The sequence below is a fragment of the Mustela erminea genome, chromosome 6 (assembly GCF_009829155.1).
Source record: "Mustela erminea isolate mMusErm1 chromosome 6, mMusErm1.Pri, whole genome shotgun sequence".
Lineage (NCBI taxonomy): Eukaryota > Metazoa > Chordata > Mammalia > Carnivora > Mustelidae > Mustela > Mustela erminea.
The window spans coordinates 64,466,685-64,491,245 of record NC_045619.1 but is presented as its reverse complement, the minus strand read 5'-3'; the positions used below and the strand labels follow the sequence as shown (position 1 = coordinate 64,491,245).

The window sequence follows — 24,561 nt, the reverse complement described above, 5'->3', positions numbered from 1 at the left end:
ATTATATAAAACATGTTTCTTATTAACTCAGCTATTACGTTTCTAATGAAACTATCCAGTGTTCTTTGAATACACATTAGTAAATCAAGTATGAAGCAAAAGTAGAGATAAGTAATTACAGTCAGGAAAACCAAATTAAAAACAAAATGGGGCGGGGAGACAAGTTTTAGGCTAGAGACACCAAATACAATATGAATTAAAGAATGGAGAATGTAGAATTCAGAGGGAAATCTGGGTTTTTATTCACTGTTTACATCACTTTCTACCTTGGGAGTAAATGGTAAGCTGACTGGAAAAATCTGATGATTTCAGAGCTAAAAGATAAAATACAATTCTCTATAGCACCAATATTTCCAAGATGATTATTTTACAAAAGATGCAGGTGTAGAGATTAAGAATGTTGGCTCTAAAGTTCAAATTAAGTTTCTGTCACTTATTAAGTGACCTTGGGTCCAGTATTTAACCCTACTCACCTCCATTTTCATACCAGGGAAATAGGCCAATGACAGTAATGATCTAATGTGGTGGGTGCAAGAATCAGAGAGGCGGCACAGGTAACACCCAAAACAGCCCAGGCACACAATAACCATCCATAGATGTCCATAAATGTCAATTCTCACTGTTACCTGTTAACAACAATGTTGATATGAATCCCATGGCTTAAAAACCAGTGAAAGAATTTGTCACTGTGCCAAAGACCTTCTGCTCTCTATTACTGTTTTTATGTATTTGATCAGGCTTAACAAATGTGAGCTCATTAATAAGATTAAAAGTTGGTAGATTTTAGAATTTATGACATACTTCTCAGGGCAAAGCAATCACATTGCCATGATGTCTATGTACCTGCTCCATGGTACCCAAATCAAAAGACTGGGTAAAGGGGTGCCTGGGTGGCTCAGTCAGTTAAGTGGCTGCCTTTGGCTCATGTCATGATCTCTGGATCCTGAGATGGAGTCCCACATCAGGTTTCCTGCTCAATGGGGAGTCTGCTTCCTCCTCTTCCTCTTCTGATTTTCTTTCAGAGCAATTCAGGCCATCACAACAACCCATTAGAAAAGTGGGAAAAGACTTAAAACAGGCACTGCACATAAAGGAAATCAGAGTGGCCAATAGTACAGTATGAAAATATGCTGAATCTAATTAGTGTTCATAGAAAACACAAGTTAGAATCCAGAGACACCCACCAGATTGGTGAGAATTTAAAAGTCTGACAGTATCAAATATTGGCAAAGAGATGGATCAAAGAGATTGCATATACTTGGTTGATGAGATTTGTCTAATGACCTTAGAAAAAATTTTCACTCATTCAATAATGTTGATGGTGTCTAAGATTCACAAATATCAACCCTAGAAATATTAACTAGAAAAAGTCTTATACATTTACACCAATAAGCATGTAAAAATTGTACATGCCAGCACTGTTTGTGGTAGCAAAATAGTGGAAAACCAAAGTTCTATCAATAGCATGATGCATATATAGTGGTATAATCCTATGATGAAATAATCTATAGCAATTAAAAGTAATCAACTATAGCTAAAAATAAAAATGTAGATGAATCTCAGGAACATAAGGTGAGCGAGTAAAAAAAAACTTATTTCAGAAATAATACTTACAGAATTATTTGATTTATACAGATTTCAAAAACATGAAAGCTACAAAGTATATTTTTAGAGATACAAACATATATGGTAAGACCATTTAAAAAAAAGGAAAAATACAAACAATTCTGGATCATGGCACCTCTGCGTCAATTGGAACAGAATGCACTGGAGAAGAGGTACACAATACAAAGGCACTCACTGAATTCATCCAAAATTCTAAAGTTTATCGAATGTTTTAGTAAAACCTTTGTGATAAATGCAACAGTTAATGAAAACAGTTTAAAATTAAAGTGTTAGAATACATTAAAGTGTATGAAAGAATATGAGATAAAAATGCTACAGATTGTTTATTAGAAATGAGCAGTCTAAAAAAAAAAATCTATGTATAACTCAACTATCTCTGCCAAATCCTAAGCATTGTCATTCCTCATTTTAAATCACAAGATCACCGTGTAATAAAAGCAGAATTGAAAGAGTATTAGAGAATAATCTTGTTTATAAAACACTGGGTGTTATATGCAAACAATGAATCATGGAACATTATATCAAAAAAAATGATGTCCTGTATAGTGACTAACATAACATAATTTTAAAAATCATTTAAAAAACACAAACACTGCAAACACTGCAACCAGATAAATGCCAATAAATTCCCCATAAATATTAATTAATTAATTAATTGAATGCTCTATAAAGGTAAGATGTTACAGTATTATTTTTTGTCCTTTTTAAAATATATTTATTTTATCTATTTCACAATATTTTATGTGAAAATATTTTCCACTTTCCACATATAGCATTTCAGAGCCATCAGAACTGGGGCGCCTGGGTGGCTCAGTGGGTTAAGCCTCCGCCTTTCGGCTCAGGTCATGGTCTCAGGGTCCTGGGATCGAGCCCCGCATCAGGCTCTCTGCTAGGCGGTGAGCCTGCTTCCCCCTCTCTCTGTCTGCCTCTCTGCCTACTTGTGATCTCTCTCTCTCTCTCTGTCAAATAAATAAATAAAATCTTTAGGAAAAAAAAAAAAGAACTACACTGGAATTAATTGGGGGAGTGGGAATAATACACATATGTTCCAATTTTTTATACCAAATATTCAAATTCAAAATGCATGCAGGTGTATAAACATGCAAGTGATATTTCAAGAAAGGGAATCTGAACCCAAATAACAGACTATCTGGCAGAGACAGACAAATTCCATTATGGCCTCTTATACTTTACCAGACCCAATTCTTTACAGACAGAGCCATAACCTAGACCCAGGAATCCATGGCCTGACTGAGCTGCCAAGTATTGGCCCAAAAGGAAGAGAATAATCATACACCATGTTCTGGTTCATCTACCACTGCTTTAGGAAACACGAACCCCACAAGTCTGGGAGAGCTGAGGCCTGTTCTCTGGGGCTGCTAGGCTAGGTGTAGGTAGAATACAGGAGGTAAGGCCTGGGAGGAAAAGTAGTCTGTCTTGTGAAACCACCCCAGATTTTTGCCCTAACTTGTGTCCATTCAGTAGATGTTTTTAATATTCTTACTGTAATTCAAAAGCAGTTAACATGGAAGCTGCTTTTAGAGACATAGGGGATATTTAAATACAGTATTTACTGTTAGTAACAAGAATTCTACCACCTTTCCAATCTTAGGAAAATCCCAAAGAATTGTTTCCTGGATTTTTTTTTTAAGATTTTATTTATTAATTTGACAGAGAGAAATCACAAGTAGACGGAGAGGCAGCCAGAGAGAGAGAGAGAGAGAAGCAGGCTCTCCGCTGAGCAGAGAGCCCGATGCGGGACTCGATCCCAGGACTCTGAGATCATGACCTGAGCCGAAGGCAGCGGCTTAACCCACTGAGCCACCCAGGCGCCCTGTTTCCTGGATTTTTATAGCACTCTTCCATCTATTCCAGATCTTCAACCTGACTGGGAATGGAGCATTCTGCCAACCCAGACATATGGACAGAGACACAGACCAACTGTGTTTCTCTTCAAAGGTTTTTGGAACCATCATCCCTCTCTTACCCATCACAAGCTTTACAACATTTCTTTTACTCTGTACCTTTTATCCCTTAACAATTCTAAAAATCCCATCCCTGCTTAAAAATTGGGCATACCAATCCTAAACCATGGTTGGAATAATAATTGAGTATCAATGACACATAATAAAAACATCCCTAACTATAGATCAGGAAAAATTAGGAAGCCAAGACATTCGAATCCTCCACTATGAAGACCATTCAAAAGATGGAAAGACTTGTTTCTGCTTTATCTACTTGGAAATTAAATGCATGCTTAAAAGATTATCCTGTCCTAACATCTTCATGACTTGTAATTAGCCCTGATGTAGTTAAGAGATAATGAATTACATAAACATGGTAGCAGGACAGCAAACACCCTTCACAACCTTCCAGAAGGCACTGCTGAGCACAGCAGGAGAATACCACTGCTGCTCTGGACTGATTCGGCTGATGGCATCATCAGAAGCAATTACATTTCACAAAATGTCAAAATGCAGCAAGGAAACCATAACACACAATGTCACAGAAGCTCTGCATCTGGAGAAATTCTTTGCATAATTTATTGAGCATGTGCTATAGTACTGCATGATCAAAACAAAAGGAAGGAAAAGAAAGGCCCACTATCGTGGACCAGAATGATCAACTGAAACACAAATCCATGATTTGCACAGTGACTACATATCTGGGAATTACAGGGAAATGGAGCCCTAAATTGCAGGTACATCACTTGGAGATTTAGGGATCCATAACAGTAAAATTTTCTTTGAAGTTTAAGTTGTAAGAGGGCTTATCACTTTCTACATAGGTCCTCACACCTATTAACAAAAGCAAAATTAGTTGGAAAATGGTGAGTTTTAAGCACGGCTTTGGCTAGACACACTGAGTTAAGTATCTCCCATTAGGTTTATAGTAGAAATCCTTTTAAAAGAGAAAATAGCCTTGTGAAGACTCTGAGTTGCGGGTGGTCCTCTTCACAGGAACAGGACATTCTGGGGCTGCCATGACAAAGATACAACATGGTGCTCGAGTCCCAGGCTCCGTGTTTAGATCCAGCCCCCTAATCAGCTGCGACAGGGAATGAGAATCCATGAGGCACAACCGAGCCACGCCAGATGCTGGTGAGCCTCCCAGACATAGAAGGAGACAGCTGCTCGCAAGAGCAGCCCGTCTGTCCCCAAGCTCCCGCGCTGTCATCGGAGCTCAGCCGGCGGGGGGGCTCCCCTGTCTAGAGCCTCCCAGATGGTCAGGACCAGGAGGGCGGCACCAATGACAGCTTTAACAAGGGGACCCCTAAGTCTGAAATCAGGATGGGGGGGCAGAAGGCAGTGCGAGGTTGGCAAGCCAGGTTGGACTTCAAAATCATGCCACCTGCTTGCTCATGGCACCCATCGGGAAAAGAAGTGGCAAGGAGATGAACTGAATTGAGCTAAGCAGAGTCTTATCCTTATGACTGGACTTCACTTTTCTCTCTCCACGTCCTTGATCCCTCACCACACACAGCAGCTCAACAGGCTTTGGTGGAAATGCAGATGCTCAGGCCCCACCTCAGGCCAACAAAATCAGGAACTATTTTTATACAAGATCCCTAGAAGTTTCCCATGCACTTCAAGGTTTGAAAAGCAGGACACTACATAGTGTTTAACTCTTGCAATCCAGCTACACAGGCCTAGAGACAAACTGCCTGGGTTTCCATCTAGTCTCCTTCACTTACTAGCTATGTGACCCTTCCACTCACTCTCTCTGTTCCTTCTGCAGAAGCATTACAATACTTACCTCACCCGGTTCTTGTGAGCAATACATAGATGAACATATAGGAAGTGCTTAACATGATGCCTGGCATAAAAGAAATCTGATATAAGTTTTAGCAATTATTATTTTAATATCATTTTATCAAGGAAAACATCAGAAATTATCTACTTTTGCATTTATATATGACTCCGCTTAGAAATATGGACTTTGCAAGGCTTTTAAGGATTCATATAGTGATTCCCCAGTGTCTTCAAAGAACAAAGATACTTCCAGGTTCAAAATAAAAGAATTGCTTCTAATGTCCACAATAGCCAAACTACGGAGAGAGCCTAGATGTCCATCAACGGATGAATGGGTAAAGAAGATGTGGTATATATATATATACAACAGAATGCTACTCAACCATCAAAAAAATGAAATATTGTCATTTGCAAAGACTTGGATGGAACTACAGTGTATTATGCTAAATTAAATAAGTCAATCAGAGGAAGACAATTATCATATTATCTCAATGGTATGTGGAATGTGAGAAATAAGGCAGAGGATCATAGCAGGAGAGAGGTAAAAAATGAAACAAGACAGAACCGGAGACAAACCATAAGAGATTCTTCTTTTTCTTAATTTTATATTCTTTCAGTGTTCCAAAATTCATTGTTTACGCACCACACCCAGTGCTCCAGGCAATATGTGCGCTCCTTCATGCCCACCACAAGGCTCACCCAATCCCTCATCCGCCTCCCCTCCAAAACCCTCGGTTTGTTTCTCAGAGTCCATAGTCTCTCATGGTTTGCCATAAGAGACTCAATTTCAGGAAACAAACTGGGGGTTGCTGGAGTGGAGGGCATTGGGAGGGACAGAGTGGCGGGGTGATGGACATTGGGGAGGGTATCTGTCATGGTGAGAGCTGTGAGCTGTGTAAGACTGATGAATCACAGACCTGAACCCCTGAAGCAAATAATACATTATATGTTAATTAAGATAAATTTTAAAATAAATAAAATAAAAAAGCTGCTTTGTGTCTTGTCTCTGCTTGTACTCCAGTCTCATTTTTGTCATAATGCCCACAGAGTTCTGGATTACTCAGCAGGTCAACTAAGCATGCATAGGAGACTTATAAAGCACTTAGGACACGTACAAAAAGCCGCATTTCCACCCTACCCCCACAAAAAAAACTGAAAACAGTGCATTTCTAGGAATATATTGTAATTTTGCAATCAGAAAATCCAGGAAGAAATTAATTTCTGCATTCAGGTAAGTTTTGAGTTATTTTAAAATGTAAATCTTTCTCCAACTTTTATACATGTTATTTCTTTTCCTCATCTAATTACACAAGCTAGGAAAAAGCAAAATTTATTTCTGCATACACAAAGGGGGCACATTTATAGCCTCTAATGAACTTAAATAGTACCAACCCTTGTGAACTACTTGTAATTTTTCCAAGGCAACAACGCATCCATTCTATGCATTTTTACGTGTTGTACCATTAATCTAAAATGCCTTTTCTCAATGTTAACCAGTGTTAACATGCTCCAGGTAAAACTCACCAGGAACACACCTGTTGTAGAACACGTTGAGTTTATTGCTCATTGCAGAGAGGGATTATGCACAGCTTGGGGGAGCTCTGGGAGGCCTTGGTAAGAGGGGTTAGAAAGAGCCTATTAAAGGACTGCGGAGAGTATTAGGTGAATCTGGGTATGAAGGAAAAGCTTTGATCAGGACGGCTGATGTCTGTGCCTGAGTTCCAATAAATCTTATCAATCAGGTGGGTGAAACGAAGGAAAGTTAAATCTGTAATTTGTGAAGAAAGAGCAATCACTCATATTATCCAGGATAGAGGAATATTGGCCGTTTTTGTGATTGGAACAGTTAAACTTTCATCTTTCATCAGACATGATTTCAGAGTGCTGTTGCTTTTTATTTAATCCATCTGAGTACAGATCCTTCAACATTTTCTGATGTTGATGTTCTGTGAAATTGTTTATGTGCAACAGAATAGCTAGGACTAACTGTGAGTGCCAGGCCAATTCCTAGCTGTCAGCAGCTAGCTTTCTCACCAGGAACACTCTGCATCATTCAAAATCCAGGAATGCCTCCTGTAAATCCCTCCAGCCCCCCTCGCTCTGATTTAGGGACCTGTCCTCGATGCTCCCCACCTGCATGCTGTGTGCACCACAGTTAGAGCACACGGCACACCAGGCTATCCACGTCTGCTCACCCCTCTTTCTCCCCACTAGATTGGGTGCTGTTACTAGCAGAACATTTGATCTGTATTTGCTGAGTGTCTTCTGTCTCCCCGACACCAATTCTTTTCGAGCCCTTTTCTCGGCTTGTTCCTCTACTCTATTCTATCCAGAAGCTTGCCTCATCTGGTCAGCACCTTGTTCCCATGCCCTCTGCCTTCCAGTTTGATTTCAATGAGGTGAAGGGGAGACTGGCAGGAGAAGGAAGAAAGGGGAAAAGGGAAGAAAGGGAGGTCGGGGAATATTCCTATGGCACCCTCCCCACGAGGCTGCCTCAAGATGAATGTGCCATTCCTTGTGAGTCTCAAGGGAATATTTCTACAAGCCTCTCTATCCTGGGTTTAAGTAACTGTCTTCCCCTTCCCCTCAGGCCTAGATGCAATCACAGCAACTCTGCTCTTCCTAGCCTAGGGTACCACACCATTCCCTTGCAGGGCTCCCTACCTGTCTTTGTGAATAAACCCACCTCCAATTATCTTAACTTGAGTGTGTCTTCCTGTCCTGTTGTGATTGTGGCCCACACACAGTGTCTCTCTCTGGTTATGGGTCTACCTCTGTGCCATAGATGATTCTATTGCTGAGAATTAGAGCACAGCTTCACGGGTTTATATTCTGGACCCAGCCCAGTGCCTGTCACTCATCTGAATGAATGGATATGTTTACTCTTCATGTTAAACCTTTCCTTTTTCTCTGTATTTAGCCTGCTTTCCAGGCTGTTGGTTATGTGTGTGGCAGATTCTCCTGAAAGGACTCAGGACGAGATGGGAATAAGCCACACAAAGGGAATATTCCTAAAATCAGTGGCTGGTTGAGGGTTAAAGAGAGCTGCAGATAGGGGTCCCATGAAGGGTGCTATAAATTGGGAAAATAGTATAATAACTTCCACCTAAATTCATTTATTCTTACCTCACTAATTCAATGATTCTGAAAATATTCTACCTGAATGAGATTTAAAAATGAATACAGAATGGAGGTTTTAGGACCTTACCTATCTGATTCAATGATCATATGCAGCTCAACCTGCTATCTTCCCAAGAATCATCCCCACATAAAATTCCAAGGTGGCTTTTAAAAAATGCATTTTGTAGAAAACAGCCACCTTTCTTCACATAAGAGGCAGATGGATTGCACTAAATGTATTATTAGTAACATACACTCCTGGGCTTGAGTGCCTTGCAAAACCATCTTCCACATCTGTCTACAATTTCAACAAAATAATACCCATTCCTAAAGACGAGAAGATGTTATTATGTCCTTTCTTCCACTTATCCTTTAAAATAAAGTCAGACTTCCTGCAAACAAGCAGAGATTCTACATTTAGAGCCATCTCTGAGAAAGATATTTGGAGGGTGACAGCATTGCCATCTGCAACAGAGGTATTAGCAAAAGGATGATATAATTATTTCTTGATGCCAACAGAGGTTCCACCTGATTGTTCTCCAGCTGTTGCATATTAAAATAAATTACACACATTTAAAAGAGCCAGTAAACAGGGTAATAATGATTCCTATGCTCTCGCATCTTGATAGTAAACTTTGTACAGAATTATTTGGAGTATAAATAAAGTAGGAATCATATTGAGAAATTCTACTTAATATAAAGTCTCTTTGAGAATGATATTTTTAATTCTCTATTTTATGCAAAGTAATATTAACAATTATGCAGAACACCAGCTATGTTCTGTCCTCTAAAAATAGCTGTAGGCAAGATAGGAAGGTATTCAAAAAAGAGGAAAGTCATGAGAGTTTGGATCTCAGATTCTCTTACAAATATCATCCATTAGTATACGAAACAGAAACGGGTTCTACATATTTCTAAGGAAGGTGCGGAGAAAGGAGTGAGAAATAAAGTAAAACTAATCATAAAAATCTGATTTTTTTTTACAATATTCTATGAGTGAACTATGTAGTTCCTACTAAAAGATTTAATTCAGCAAGTATAAAAATGGATTAAATACCTAGCAAAGCAAATATGTATTTAAAATACACGCACATACACAACACAAAACAACATGACAAAACACCAGAGTATAAATATTAAGTCCTTAAAAGAAAAAATTTTAAGACTAGGTAACAATATTCAAACCTACATGACTACAGAAATTGCTTGCTCCTTGTGCAACCAAATACTAGAAGAAGATACAATAAAAATTTCTAAATCCAATACCAGTTTTACTTCTACATCATCTTCTTCTCATTTACATGGAGGAAGCAGATAATTAAATAATATCACCATATATAACAAATTCTGTTTAGGGGCACCTGGGTGGCTCATTTGGTTAAGCGGCTGCCTTTGACTCAGGTCATTATCTGGAGGTCTTGGGATCAATCTCCTCGTAGGGCTCCCTGCTCTTGGGGAAGTTTCTTCTCCCTCTGCCTCTGTCCCTCTCCCCAAGCTCCTGCTCTCTCCATCTCTCTCTCAAATAAATAAATAATATTTTTAAAAAGTTATACAAAAAGACAAATAAGAGAAATGAAATGCTACCTAATAGCTACATATGATATCCATTTTTCCTTTATTTTAGCTGCTGCATTTTGTTACAAATTGAAGGCACTTGGTTGATCAGTCTTCCAAACTGGTAGGCAAACCCCAATGTGACTATTTTATGTCCCATCCCTTTTTTCCTCTTTATTATAGCTTTTCTTTGGCTGTGACTTTCTGCATTCGCTACTTTCTTTTCATTGAAATAATCAAGAGGATGAAGACTCCTAATTCTAATATCCATAAGCTGTGACGTGTGCTATAATTTTATAAATTTGTTTTCTTTCATGTTTTGAAATTATCACCCTTGATGAGTATACTACCTTTTGAAAACTAATTAATTAATTAATATTAATTATGCTAGACGATGTGCAAAGTAAGGGTTTCTAGAGGCTATAAAAAAGAAAACCCACAAGGGTTTGGTCATGTATTTGAAAAGACAAGGCACAGACCCATGAAAGTGTAAGAAAGAATATGCACTAGCAATGACAATTACTGGGCGAATAAGCCAAGAAGTTCTGTGGGTTCTCAGATAAGCTGCAGCAGAACTGAGCAAGATGTTCGAGAAACAGTACCAAATGGATTGCTTTACATGAAAGAAATTATGGGGGAGAAGATATGGAGGTAAAAGACAATACCAGAAAGCCAAGGCAATCGGAAAGCACAAGGTACACTTTGTGGTGACAAGGAGGGGGATTTGGTAAGTACCACATATTTCAAAGGAGCAGTGTGGGGGCGGGGGGTAGGGCAGGGAGGCTAGCCAGAAGCGTGGACATGAGTCCCCTCAGCCTACAGCTACAGAGAAAGACATGTTCGTTCCAATTTTAGTTCTGCCACCTACTGGCCCCATTTCCTCATGTGCAAAATGGAAATGATAACTGCAGCTACCTCAGAGAATTTCCATCAGTATTAAGTAGGAAAACATTTTTCATGGTGCGTAGCACATATCAAGGGACTAAAACCATATGAGTCTTGTTGTGTCACCACTGAGTGATGTGATGACTCATTCTATTACAGCCAGTGCTCTCCAAAACCAAGCCTCTGGTCTCTGTATTCAGCTGTCATTTCACGATAAGCTCCACCTCTGCCCTCGCACTCGCTAAGCTTCACAGTACAGTTCACAAGAACTTGGATCAAGAAAGACCTAGACTTGGGACGCCTGGGTGGCTCAGTTGGTTAAGCAGCTGCCTTCGGCTCAGGTCATGATCCCAGCGTCCTGGGATCGAGTCCCACATCGGGCTCCTTGCTCGGCAGAGAGCCTGCTTCTCCCTCTGACTCTGCCTGCCACTCTGCCTGTGCTTTCTCTTGCTCTCTCTCTCTCTCTGACAAATAAATAAATAAAATCTTAAAAAAAAAAAAAAAAGACCTAGACTCAAACAGTGAATCTAAGTGTCACCCTTGACAAGTTATTTTCCCTGAATTCAATTTTCTCACAGGTAAAAATATGTAAATAACAGCAACCTTTAAATGTTGTTTTGATGCTTACATGAGATGACTACAGCATCTTAACAAACGAGTGGGCATGCGATAAAGGTGACACCACCATGGACCCTGTCAGGGCCCTGCTTCATTCCCCGCAATGGTCACTGTCTTGTCTGATCTTCGAACAATCCTCTGACGGAGGTGCTATGGCTGGTCCCACACTATAAATAAGGAAACTGAGGTTTAAAAAGCTCAAGTAACTTTTCAAGTCACAGGCAACAAGGATGGCAGAACTGTGTGTGAACTAAGCAATCTGACCCCAGAGACACGCCATCGACCTCTCCTTCCCACCTTCCCAGAACCCCAAGAGAGTAACTGAAGGGGCCAATATCAGCTTCCCCAGGCCCAGGACCTCCTTGGCCTCATTGACTCCCCCATGAGAATGGCTTTGGTTGACCAAACAGCCATAATCAAAAGGAAATCCTTTGTGTTCTCTAGGAAATTGTTACATATTACTCTGCATTTTATCCTTAAATTCAGACCCTGACAGCCATTACTAGTGTACAGAGAGGTGGCGAGAGTCAGCTAAGGTCTCAACTGTTCAACTGTCAAATCCTTTTTCCTTCCAGAGGAATGAGTTTTGGTTAAAATTACCATCTTCTGAACACAGCTGGCCTTCTCCCTCTCCTAACTGTGACCTGACAAAATCCATAATCAGGTTGATTTTATGCGTCAGCGTGCACCTGAACGGCTCCTCACTACTCCTCATTTCAATCCCTCACTCCTCATCAGCTGTCCCCTCAATCTTTGCCAACAGTAACTTTTCTGTACTCAACAGCTCTGCTCTTCTTCACCTGTTTCAATATTGCATCATTTGCTCTATTGTTTATCTTGAGGAGCTTCCTGTTTCTTTGCTTTGACAACACAAGGCCTATTTTCTTTAATGTCAATTTCCACAGAAGAGTAATGAACTGAAACTGTTCACTTCCATTTCTTTGAAGACCTACACTCAGAATTTTACTGAGGGAAATAAATATAACGTACTTCTAAGAATAGGGCTCAAGTCTTTTTACCTTTTTATAGTATAATGATCTACCACTGTCTTTTACTCTAACTATATAACGCATCTTAAAATATATGTTGAGACATCTGCCACCTCACCAAGCAGCCAAAAGCTATCTGCTTAAACTATGATTCACTCCTCTCAGATAGACCTTGACATTCTGTCTTTTTGCTCCTCCACATGCCTCTTGCGATGTCCACAGGGATGGTGTATTTCCTCTCAAGCACCCATTGGGGTCAGCCTCTGGCTAATGAGGCCACATACCTTTGCTGACCTGAAGAAGAAGTGGCCTGATCTGATTTTGCCCTCGGTTATGGGAGATACAGCACATTTTTCATGTGAGTGAACCCCTAACGTTTACCTCAGACATCAATACTTCTTAACTCCCCCTCCCCGCTTCCAAGCCTTTCTCAGGGCTGCCCCAGTGAGCAGATGGGTGAGCACACCAGAAGCCGGAAGGTCACAAATTACACTGAGAAGTCTACCAACTAAACAGGAAGAAAAACCAAAATCATTTTGAACTGCATTATGGAAATAGTGAGAGAATCAATCATTAGGCATGTGCCAGATTCCCCATGCTATTCATGTAGGATCACCATTATCAATCTTTGTGAAATTCAATTTTATTTATCTTTATTTTACTTCAATTCAGGAGCTGGTAATTTGCATTTTTGCTTTTGATTGTTTTGCTTTTTACAACTGAAACAGTTATAAGAGATACTTCCAGCAATCACAGGTCCCTCTGCCCAAGGTAGTTAGTGGTTTAGCTGACAACCACGCTAAGCCATACTGTGATTATGGAGATTATGTGGGACCTGTGGGGTTTTTTCAGTTCTGTGTAAACATTGCAGAGCATAATTAGGTGCATGTCTTGGTGTGAACTTTGTTTCTTGACAACATTTGGCTCCTGTCTCAAGAATTAGCCCATTCCAGGCTATGTAAAAGCTAAAATAACCAATCGTCCTACAACTGTGGTCTCATCAAGTGAAGAAGCAGGCTGTACCTGGGTTAGGTGGATGGGGTAAAGCTCATGATAAAAGGAGAAAGCAACACCCACTTGGAAAGCTGCCCCATCCCCCAAATGGTATATATGGCCCTCAATGTCAGCCACGGCAGTACCATCTTTAATGTAAAAATTCTGTCCAATTGTGAAGTTATAAGATTTCCTGCCATAGTTAACTCTGTCTCTACATAAGGTGAGTGAATTAGTTAAGAGCAGGGACAAGGTGTCAGCCTGCAGAAGTCTGATTTCCAGCCTCACTACCCAATAGCTGTGTGATCCTGAGTAAACACTTCATTTTTTTTTAAATTTGTAAAATACAGATAATAATAGTACCAACTGTATAGAATTGTTGAGGGTTAAATAAGTATGAGCGCATTGAGAACATGCACAAACATAGCAAAGGCTGAATAAATGTTAGTGTGATGGTTAATTTTAAGTATCAACTCAGCTCAGCTATGGTACCCAGTCATTCAAACAAACAGTATGCTAAAGTGCCGTGAAGGTATTTTGTAGATGTGGTTGACCTCTATAGTCAGTTGACTTTAAGTAAAAATTCACTTTTATTATCTGGGATAGCCTCACTGATTCAGTTGAAAGGCCTTAAGAGCAAAACTTAGATTTCCCTGAGGAAAAAGAAATTACACATCTGGCCTGAATTGCTAGCCCCTGCCCAAGAGTTTCTGGCTGGCTGGCCTGCCCTACAGATTGTGCACTTCCCTAGCCAGATCCTGCAATTACATGAACCAACACAATTCCTTGACAAGAAGCTGATTCTCATTATTCCCAGCAGTGATATTCTACAAAGTTGCCATGATCACTGAATTCATGCATATGCAACTGTTGTTCCTGGGAGAAACACAGCTTAGGTTCCTACAAGCCTCTGGCCACAACATTTTTGTCAACTGATCAATACATAATCTTGTTTCATGTGTTTCCACTTAAAAACACCTTATTTAATATGTATTTATTACAAATAATTAATTGCATGGTCTTTGAATGATTTAAAGCTAGGAGATTTTGAGGCTATTTGCATTATATAGGTTTGTTCCCCAGTGTTCTTATTAAACAAGCCAGTCTCAGTGTGAAAATCTGTTCTTTCATACAATCCTTTTCCTGTCTACCATTTATCAGGTATTTTTAAAATTCTTATGCAGCCTCCTGATCTGCAGCACCTACCCCATCTGCAAGTTAATATTTTTCAAGCTGTATCACCTTTTGAAACATGTGAGCAAACCAGCACTAGCCAAAAAGGCTTAAACATATTCCTGACCATGGGTAACATGGCCTTAAACTTCTTTCACTTTCAGCCTCACAACATTGCTGTTCACTGTTTTTTTCCTATGAGTTATTATCTCATAAATCCATAAACTTAGACGTTTTTCCATCTTTTCTGTAGGTTCATCCTCACACTATAGTTGTTACTTTACCACTTGGCAGAGCAGCCTCATGTCCAGACTAGTAAACGTCTTCTTTGTTTTTCTGGATGTGTTCTGCTGTTGACTCATTAACACTGAACTAACAACTAGGAGCACCCTGCCTGAATGATGCTTGTTGAGCACACATATTCTCTCCAGAAGGCACAGCACAGCCTTCTGGAGCTGAGGAACACCAGACAGCACTTGGGGACCACTGCAAACATTGAGATCACCAACAGAAAGAACAAAAATATGAAAAAATGCGGCATGAAGTGGACTAGAAAAGGACACTTGTTTACAGTATGTTAGCTGAAGCAAGAAGGCTATCACCTTATTCAGCCTCAGCAGAAAGTGTTTGCCTCAGGCAAACCAAAGTTTTCACCATTCTGTGTGTCCATGAATGACCACGCAAGCACCAAAAATGTTGATTTTGGGGTTACAAAAATTTTACCAGATAGGTGAATTCTCAAATACAAAATCTAAAAATAGTAAATATCAACTATATATACCAGACATACATTGAGATGATAGAGATAGAGATCCTGCTGCTTTTGTAATTCTGGTAAAACCCTGGCTGTTACAGCTAGTACTATTAATTATTCCAGATACATCTAAATCCCTGCGGTGTTTTTTATTGAATTCAGAATTGCATCTGATTAGTAGGTGTTGAATACACATGAATAAATATTTGTATAATTAAACTAACAGAAATGACTATGTTTCAGAAAACATTCTGGCACAAAATGTGATGGCAATGAAGGAAAGTTAGCCTACATTTAACTCGGATGCCTGCCTCACAGGGTGAGGTATGTGTCATTAAGAGTCACAGTTGGGAAGGGGCGCCTGCGTGGCTCAGTGGGTTAAGCCTCTGCCTTTGGCTCAGGTCAGGATCTCAGGGTCTTGGGATCCAGCCCCACATCAGGCTCTCTGCACAGCAGGGAGCCTGCTTCTCTCTCTCTCTCTCTCTCTCTCTCTCTCTGCCTGCCTCTCTGCCTACCTGTGATCTCTCTCTGTCAAATAAATAAATAAAATTAAAAAAAAAAAAGAGTCACAGTTGGGGTCAGGGGGCAGGTCATGTTTAGGATCAGCATGAACTGGAAAGCAGCACCCACCCATCCAGACTGAATGTCCACTGTGAAGAATGTGTTGTCTTAAGGGATAAGATAGGAGCAAAGAAAAACAAGCCACCTAAGAGGGAAGCAACACCACAGAATATCACTAATCAATGTAATATTACTGCAAAATAAGGCAATTCATGTGAGCTAAAAATAAGAAAATTAAGGGAAATATATCACACTTCAGGAAAGAAGGAGATATTAAGCTAAAGGGAGTAAGGGAGGGATTTCAGGGTCCTTCTAAAGAAAAAGCACAGTGACTTGCAACAAAGAAGAATGATTATGCTGAAAAAAAAGAACAATAATAATAAACAGGCTATGGTGGTTTGCCAGGAAAAGAAATATTTAAATGGTTTCTCTGAAATAAAAATCCAGGTTTTACAACAAATTTCACAATAAAAATTGAGAGCCAGAACTATAGAGAATAACTCTGCAAACAAAAAATCCATGGCAAAAAGCATAAAGATACATATACTTTTGTTAATAAAAGACACCTTAAACCTGTAGCACCCCAAAGGTATAATTATCTATAACTGAAATTGCAATATTCTTAAGATGTAGGTAAATATGCCTAAGTACCAAAAGCAATAAAGAGAATTCTTCCAACAAAACACATAAAGGGAAGGACAGATGTTGGATGTGAAGAAGTCAAAATTTGTCTTGCAGAGGAAAAGAAGATGTCTTTTGGGTTGTTTTGTCTGGACTGGAACATCCCAGAGAATTCTCAGCAAGCTAAATAGTTCCCAAGTAATTTTTTTTCTTGTGATAACCTAGATATTCCAGGGTAATTCAATCTAAATGACACCAAAAAAGGTACCTTAGTGAATGATTAGTTAATAACTATTAGTTTTTAACTCAGAAGTCATTTTTTGAGCCTTCAATACAAGCCAGACACTATTCTAGGAGCCGGGAATACAGTGGTCAATATGAGAATTGAGGCCTCTATATTTGTGAAGTTTATCTCCTACTAAGGGGTACAAACAACAAACAAAGAAGCAAAAAAAAAACAGCAGACAGAGTTAAGTGTTCCACAGAAAATAAGGTGATGTGATAAAGAATGACCTGGAGCTGTACTAGATGGAATGATCAGGTCTGGCTACTCTGAGGAGTTGAACTTATAAGCCGGGATCTGAATGACAAGATAGAGATGACTACACCAAGATCGAGGGGAGGGGCATTTCAGAGTGAAAGCCAGCACAAAATGTCCTGCGTTGGGATGCACTGAGCATGAGCCAAGATCAGAAGACAAACAAGTATGGATGGGATGTCGTCAACCAGGAAGAAGTAGTAGAAAATGGGGTTGTAGAGGAGTAGAGATGCCATGGATGGAAGGCTTTTAGGCGGGTGAATGGGAAGAATGGGAAGCCAACAGAGGTATTTAAGTATGATTAAGACATAATATTAATCTTTTTTAAGGATAACGCTGATGAATAGTGGATTGCTAGAAACGGAAGCTAATTAGAAGCTTTCAATGTAGACTAGATAAGAAATAATGACAGTTCAGATCAAGGTAGCGGCAGCAGAGGTGAAGCAAAGTAGACAAACGTGAGATATGGTTTGAAGGTATTATTAACAATCTCATCAGCAAAAAGGGAAATTCAGGGTAACTCTCTCAGATTTCTGGCATGGCAATGGCACTGATGCTGATGCCATTTATTGAGATAAGGAGGCTTGGAAAATATTTTAGAAGGAAGTTTGAGACACCTATTAGATACTTAACTGAAAACACCAAGTAGGCATTTGATCGTACGGATCTAGTGTTTAGGGGTGGAGACAAATTTGAGTGCCAATAGTTTATACATGATATATAAAGCCACAAGACTGGATGAGAAAACTAAGGGAGAGACTATAGACACAGAAGAAAGGAAACCTCTCTTCAGAGACCTAGGGAATGCCAACGTTTAGCAATCAGACTGACATATAGTGGCAACCAGCCTCTAAGATGGACTCCAAGGATCCTCATCTCCTGGTATCCATGCCTTGTGTACTTCCTCCTAAGCCCAGCCACGGTGCAATGAATCTGGCCTAGTATGTGTGACCAACAGAATACTGTGGAAGTAATGGGGTATGACTTTCAAGGTGTGGCCATTAAAAGAACTACAGTGTCTGCTCAGCTCTCTTTGTCTTCTAAAAGGAGAGCCAATCACCGTACTGGGATGGCACACAAGCAGCACCACAGACAGGCCACATGAGTGAGTCAGTCCAAATTAAACCTTCAGATGACTGCAGACCCCGCTGACATCTGACTGCAACCTCATGAGACCTTATGCCATTCCCAAATTCCTGACCCATAGAAACTGAGGAAGATCATTAGAAACTGTTGTTTTAAGCCAGCTAAGTTTTGAGGTAATTTGTAAAGCAAATTATTACAGTATTGATGAGGAACAAGCAAAGGAGACCAGCGGGGAGAAAAGCCAATTAGGAAGACAGGAAAACTGAGGCAATAGAACAAGAATTATAGGTTTGAAGAGAAAGAATGTATAAACAATCATTTTAGAATTTGGGAAGTGAACAGAGTAGGAAGTTTAGTAGGACTGACTGGCAACTTGAGTCCGTATTTAAGCTTTATATTCATAAATCTGCCAGTTACATAGTTTTCTTCATGAACATTTAATTGCTTGAATTCTTGCAGAATAGGTAGAAAACTGTAATTAAAGTAGAGTTGTGATTCTGCCAGGTGAATATAAAGAAGGTAGAAAGGAAGAGAGAAGTTGATGTTGCATGGGAAGGACTATAATGAGGAGCCACAGACTCTACCAAGGGTAGGAAGACAGCGCCACATGGAGGATGACTGAGAGTGAAAGGCAGTAGGATCCAAATCTTGGAGATGGTGGTGGAATGGAAAAAATGGTGGAGAGGAAGTCTCAGAGAAAGTGCGGTGAAAGGGAAGGAGCCAGTTAGACATCAGTGTGCTTGAAACTGGGATCTAAGGGAGGCGGATGTATCTGCAATGTTTCATTTCCTAAAGGACCTGAAAGAATTTCAAATTTTTCTTTCCGGGGCAGGAAGACCATGGATACTTGTGTTTTTTCCTATATATTTTTTCCTAATTTTTTTAACATTTTAGAAAAACAAACAAACAAACAAACAGGAAAAACAGTCTATGAAAGAATACCAGAAAGTATGTCTGAGTAAAGAATAGTATATTCCAGATAACGAATTGAAAAGTATAAACATAAAAGTCAAAATTCGAGGACATTTCATTTCTAAAAGGACACATATTAGACCACTACTTACTTGAATTAACTGCTTCACCTTTTTTCCCCAAGAAACTAATGAGTCCCTAGTACATGACCATGACCAGTTGCGGTGAAACACTGTTTTGGCAATGCCCACAGTGAACTCCCACACCGACATGCATTCACTTTGAAGAGTTTTGGACAAAAGCTCAAAAATAGGACCTTGCAAAGAGAGTCCATCCTGCAGAAATGTTACATGTAAAGTTATTTCACTGAGGAGCAGAGCAATTCAACAACAACAAAAACCCCATCATCAGAGCTCTGGTTTTCATTCTATCATCTAGCTGGCTGTCACTTCACAGCTGTTCAAAAATGTATTAAAGGGCTACTAGAGATGGAGTGTGACACATTTCATATTTTACTTCTTCACTTCAAGGTGAATAAGGTCCTTCTGAAATGGGCTAAGCCCAAGGCCCTGGACAGTGAAATCCCACTAACCTCCAGCGTGATGATGACATGGAAGAGTAGAATAAATTGTCAGTGCCCAACATGTGTGAGGTGTAAGCTAAAGCCACTTGAGACTCACAGGTAAAGGGCAACAATGTCTTCGTGTCCACTGAATGCTTCCAGCTATCTAAGATGACACTGTGGGCTCAGTCTCCAGAACTTGGTGCAGCTACAGAGTAAAATCAGAAAACTCTGGGTTTCACACCCTGGACCTTCAACTCCTGGCTGTGGAATGTTGTGCAAATTATACAATTTCCTCAAGCTTTCCTTTCACATATGTAAGTGTGGCAAAAAGAACAACTTCACAGGGACATACTGACTGATAATTGTATTAATTTGCTGGCTTCTGGTAGGCACTCCATGGTAGTTCCCTTTTCCTTCCCAAATGCAGAGAGGTAATGAAAAAATAATCTAAAACTCAAGAAATTGAAGAACAGCCTCACAAATGCATTAGACAGGTAGCTTCTCTGATCTGACACTTTATCCCTGCATTACCAATTTCAGAAAAACTGGCCAACTGCAGAAGATTATCATACAATAGTAACAACATCAAGGAACTGTCTACTGAACGCTTTAAGTTGTGTTGGGTCTTATGCTAAATTATCTCTATACTTAACTCCATTTAAATCTTACAATTACCTAATGAGGCTGTATTATCATTATTCCCATTTTTGGAGCAAAGGAATAACCTAACTTCGCACTACTACTAAATGATAAAGCTGAGACTTGAACCCAGTACTTTTAATTCCAAAGAACCCAGTACTTTTAACTACCTATGCACCAAATCACAGAGCCATGCTACTCCATCATTATTAAGTAAGAAAGGAAAATCCAGGACCATTTTTCAGGAAAAAAAGAAGGAATACCAGTGTAGCCCTCCAAGTGATTCAATTTTCCTTATGTGAAAACCAAACTCTGTTTATTACTATTCGAGTCTTAACTCTAAGAGCTTTGATACTACAGGCTTTGTCATCTATTCTTGATCAAAGTGAATTCTTGACAATTAATGGCTACAGTCCAATGTTGAGCTGCACTTGCCATACTACTTATGAAAACACAATCAATAGTAGGTTACAAAGCTTTTGAATTATCAAACTAGAAAAATACATTTATTGTGCATCTGTTTATTTTCTTTGCCAAGTAAATAAGCAATCAGCTGCTCTGGTACAAAGTTCATCAGTTGCCTGGATGCAACAAGCATGAGTTACATTCTAAACCTAACCATGTAATTAGTTGAGCTTTTCATATCAACCAGGTACCCCAGAATAATCAGATGGAGGCCTGTTTAATAAATAGACTTTATTTTACTTCTCATTGGAAGACCATTAATGAAATAACATTCCCTATTCTTTCCCCAAGGGAATTCAGATGCTCCTTTATCAATATAAACTAGCTGCCATTTCATTATTAGAACATCATCATCATAACTGGATAACAAACTTGCAAATGAGGCTAAAATGCTTAATGTGTTTGTAATAACAAGAAAACAAGATTTACTGCCAATGTATTCATTTTATTTCCAATTACCAGTTTTGTGGGAACAAATTTCCCCTCTTCCAAACAAGGTCTCAAATCTCATTGGCCAGTAGACAACTCTCATTTTACCCAACTATATATGTTCAGAAATGATTAAATTAATTAAAAGCCAGAAATAAATTTATAAAATTAACACACTAGATAAATATTAAGGAAGTTCCCAATGATTTTATGTTCTTTGGAGGAGAATCGAAATTTTTAAAGGCTCAACTCAATTAATATATATGTATAATGATATAGTTTCTCCATCCCATGTGATAAAATCATACCCTGAAGGCTCCTAATACCATTTGTTTAATATTAGAATTCTTTCAAGCTACAAATATGTATAGAGAAAATTTTATTTAAGAGACAATCAATATTGAGCTTTCACAGATATGCAGGATTCAATTATGGGAAAAATCTCAGAACCATTGCTTTGTCATTCTCAATTAGCAATAACAGTGCCTCAGATAAACTTCATTGGCTATGATACTGCCACTGAGCAAAGCCTGCTTTGTCATTCTCAACAGTTAGTTGTCACTCTCAGTAAATTGTTAAAAAAAATAATAATATCAAGTGGCTTGAGATTTTTTTTTAATCTTCACATTTAAGAAATATGTTCTTTCTGGCTCTGACCATGTTTTGTCACACAGGAATCTAAATCAAAGATGGCCAGGCCACTACACTTGTTGCCAGAGACAAGAATCCCCTTGGCATCTCCCTCCATGGCCAGACTCAGTGCCCACCTCCCCAGCCTCGCCTTTCCCGCTACACAAGTCCTGAGCTGGTTGCTGTAGCACACACACATTTTGTGGTTGCAAACCTCACATGCTGCTTGTGCTGCTCCTTCTGCCTAGAGACATTCCCACCTTTCTTCGCTCACTGTCTTGGGACTCAGCTCCTGCTAAACATTCCAAGCTGGGTAAGATGCTCTGTCCAGGGTCCTGTAGCACCTTGTGCATACATCTATCATTGTGCTTTTTAGTTTTATGAATTATCTACTAAAGTATAAGCAGACATCTAACCCAGGCTGGGTCAATCAGTCTCTTTTATGAGAACCTGGATTCAGAACACAGTAATTCTAGTATGCTCTTCTCAAGACAAACTGAGAGATCACACAAAGCTAGAACGGAGGTGACTCTGCAATCAGATGGCAGTGCAGTTTGACATGATTCTGAATACAGAAAGACCTTAAAAAGATGGCAGTGCAGTTTGACATGATTCTGAATACAGAAAGACCTTAAAAAGTATTCAAGAACTTGAACCTCCTCCAACTGCTACCATTTTAAAGGATGAGAAAATGGAGACCCAGAGAAGAAATAACCTGCCTGGGGTCATATACCAAATCAGAATCACAACAGAGCCCAGGCTTCTTATCAGACAAGTCATCTCTCCTCTTCCCCCCAACATGTTTTCAAATACCTTTGACTCAAGCACAACCAGGGAAACATTTAGGCTGTGACATGAGCTTTCAGAAGAGCAGAACCACAGTGGTTTTATAGCCTGCAGATTTTTCAAAAGTAGGATAAGGATCAATGTAAGAGTTCAGAACTTTAAGATATTCTGTTCTTTTTGTCTTCGACTATAATCAACCTTAAGGTATTAAAGATGGTACAGGGCAGCTCTCAATCCTAGCTGTCAATGTGTTGATTTAGTAAAGAGTCACTAGAGATATAAAAGACGATCTCTTATTTTCTTTGCATAAAAATCAAAATTGCAGTTACCAAAGTAAGGAATTAGTCTTTTTACAGATAATATATGTTCCTCATATTTGACATATGTATCATGATTACTTTCACAGTCACTTAAAGTAAACTTTAAGTTTACTTAAAGCTAAATGCAAAATATAAAAGATCTATAATAAAGACTTAGCTATTCAGTTACATAAAGCTCTATCAATCATTAATGAAGATGCATTGATTATTCAGTAGGTGCCAGATGGGTGCCAGCCCTTAAGCTCAACACGAGCATTATTCCTTCACTCATCCACCTCTGGATGGCTATTTGAGTGCGTTTTATTTCTTTTTCAAATTATGATAAATGAGTTGCTTCCATCCCCTAGAAATGCAGATTTATGTTCTCTTTAAACACTCCATCAATACTTTGGGAGGTTAAATTTTTAAGGGTAAATCTTTAACATTACTCTTCTCATAGAGGCTACTGCTTAGAATGATTTCAAAATCAATATGTGTTTTCTAGCTTATATATAATAATGATAATCATGATTTGTATAATGCAAGCCATATTAATATTTGTAAATTCTACATACAGAAAGTAGAGCTTCCCAAATGAAAATAAAGTTTATTTATCTAAAAATTGGTAAACTACATCTGTTTATTTCTTGTATTTCAACCTAATTACTTGTCCATTTAATGAATGCTGCTTTAGTCAGTAAAGACTAAAAATGTGAAAAGGGTATTTTTTTCTTCACTAATTGTTAGTTATAGAAAAATAAAGAATACATATAAGCAATTCTTTTCAGTTAATGAGGATGACATTCATCGGTTAAAAAAATACACCCTTCTGTTAAGAATGAGCACTAACTCAGGTATTCATAAGCTTTCTAAACACTAATGAACTTCGCAACATTATCTCAGAATACTTTTTATTTTCTACTTTTTTATAGTCTGTTTTTATTCCATTTCAACTGCTATAAGCTCATAAAAAGAGAGCAATAATTTATATCACAGATATGTCAAATCAAGACTACCTCATTTTTCCTAATGAACATGACAGAAAACAAGGAGACATTTTAGAAAGAACAACGGTTGCAACAGTAATTCTTCAACACTGATCTGACATAAAATAAGTATGGGTAAATCCTAGCATTTATTAGCTGCCTCTATGTCTTGGCTTGTTTTAGTTCTTTTCATGTATTATGCCATTTATTCCTCATAACAGTCCTGTGGGGTAGGTGCTACTACTTTTGCCACTGTACTTATGAGGAACCTAAGGCACAGAGTTTAAGACATTTGCCCAAGATCATACCTGACAAATTGTGGAGAAGAAGAGGATCCCAGGCACTCCAGCATGAAATCAGTGCTCTTAATGACTCTGTATACTGCATACTTCCTATGCTTTTGTAATAGTTAAGTTAAAAAATATATGTAAAACAAGCAGCATATTTCCTACCCTTTAATGAGTACCCAGCCAAAAGTAACTGTAGTGGTCACCATCATGCCTATTGGGCTGATAATGATGATTATGAATCATGATGCTTTTTACTTTTGTATTCTAAATTATTTTTATATGCACAATCC

General features: G+C 38.9%; 1 non-coding gene across 1 annotated transcript; it reads right to left on the bottom strand.

The window, feature by feature from the left end:
* Positions 1-21,673: 21,673 nt before the first annotated feature.
* LOC116594550 lies at positions 21,674-21,811 on the bottom strand. The gene has a single exon (XR_004287272.1). It is a non-coding gene; the product is annotated as a U4 spliceosomal RNA (small nuclear RNA).
* Between the last annotated feature and the right edge of the window lie 2,750 nt (positions 21,812-24,561).